Genomic DNA, 2,193 nt, shown 5'->3' on the forward strand with positions numbered 1-2,193 from the left:
GCCTTCTTTGCCACTTATTTCTCCCCTCATACTCCAATGCGAGAAGTCTGGAACATTCCGTTTTGCTTATACAGTGATTATACCTCCCAAGTACAGTCCCTCTGCTCAGCTCTCGAAACACCTTCACTTCATGTTGGGTAAACAAGGGGCCACGTGGTGAAGTGAAACAAAAGCTTTGGACGGAGGTACAAAGCCATTGTCTTAGGGCCCGTTCACTCACCTGATGGCCATCCCTGTACCTTCCGGGCCAGTAAGCCTCAGTTTCCTAACACATAAAATAAAGAGGTGATTGAGTAACCCACACAGTGGGATGTGTTCTTACATCCCGTTCCTAATGTATTCATCATTTTCTTCACGCTGGGATTCATTCTGAAGAGTCATTCCACCCAAAATTGACGATATCATGAAGAAGGGAAGAATGAATTACTCATTTTTCTGTTTGACATTGGTTAACAGAGTTCTGAAATTTTTTAGTGAGGAACAGAGAATTTAACCAACTGCTATTTAACCAGTGTAACCAAGAATTCTACATGAAAGTGTATGTTTCATGTCACTGACAGTTAAATTGCTTTTCAGATCATTTTAACTCAGGAATATCCTGACTCGTATTCCCTTTTCTTAGGGTATTTTTTTTAATTAATATTTTAACAACTGAAAAATGATCTTATTTATCCAGTGGCTACAAGGATATGTCCACAGTAACACATTTTTGCATGATACATCTTTCATCCTTGGTACTTTGAGATTAAGTTAGGGAAAACATATTTAGGATTTCCTATCTCAGAATCTGGAGGTAGTTATGATTTTCTTCTATTTTTACATACACATTTTCAATCTCTGGAGATGTACAAGAGAGGCCTTCATTGTCTCTGCATAAAAATAAAGCCTTATCTTCAAAAGGAGACAGTGACAAAGATTTGCACAATTCAGATTCAATCTTGGCAGAGACAAACACTTTCCTATTTATAATTCATCAGTCACACCATTGTTTCATCAATTGCAAAGGGATTTTTACCAATTTTGGGAAAAAGAGATACATGAAGTTTCTTCAAAGACAGAAGAGGGTGCAATTTGAAGGCAATCATAAGATCTCACTGTTCAAAACTATCTTCCCCGTCTCTAGGACCTGGAATTCCCATCGCTGGTCACACAGAAGATTAAAAATGGCATCTGAATTCAAGTTTTAAGTGGAGTGAAATACTAGTACTGACGCTTTACCTGCCGTTGAGCAGAAAGTAAGACTTGGGAAAATAGAATGCAGGCATATAGGGTGGCATAAGGAAACAGGCTGACAGAACAAGGATATTAGGGTAAGTAGAGGTCATCAGATACCAAATAGGATGGAGGAACTTGGGGGACAAATGGAAACAAGTTGCTTATGAAAATCTCCCCATCCTGTTAATAGAAAACCCAAGGGTGGAGGGGAGTGCTTTGTTTAAAAAGCAGGTATTCTAAATTACTGATTATACAGTTCAGTAGAAAAAAATGAATACATTCCCATAAAAATAAAAGAGCAAGTTTTAAACCCTTCAACAAACAGTATTTATAGAAGCATTCCTTCAATGAAAGTCTACCCAGATCTTTTTAAGTATAGCGATTGTACATACAAGCATTAATTAGGTTAAGGTTTCTGCTCTCCAGGATGTGTGAGCTGATCACTAAATACAAAATAATAATGGCCAAGGTTGACAGGTGTAGAATCCTAGCAGAAACACTGACTTCTACCCAGCAAAATTTGGACAGGACAGAAGAGGTGATGTTTAAGGTAATTCTTGACAAATAATGAAGAGATCATTCAGAGGAAAGGGAAGGCAGCGAGCATTAGGACAAGGGCTGAAAGAGGGAACTCTGTGGCATTTAGGAAGGTGTGAGAGATGGGGGAGGCTGTGTGTCTAAGTACAGGTCCTGGCCTCAGCCATTAGTAGCATTGAGAACTTAGGAAATGGCTCAGCCTCTCTGAACCTTGTTTTTCCTTCATCTCTAAAATAACAACAATAACATTAATAACACCTGCCTCGTGGGCTCTTGCATATTTCAATGCATATAAAGTCCTGATACTGGGTTCAATAAAACATAACCATATCATGAGGTGCCGTAAAAGTCCAAATGAGAGACAGTGACAGCCTCAGCGAGGCAGATGAGGAAAGAGAGACATTTCAGAGAAAGAAAGTGTGAACTGATGAGATATGGGAA

This window comes from Rhinolophus sinicus, linkage group LG12 (assembly GCF_036562045.2).
Source record: "Rhinolophus sinicus isolate RSC01 linkage group LG12, ASM3656204v1, whole genome shotgun sequence".
In the NCBI taxonomy this organism is placed as follows: domain Eukaryota; kingdom Metazoa; phylum Chordata; class Mammalia; order Chiroptera; family Rhinolophidae; genus Rhinolophus; species Rhinolophus sinicus.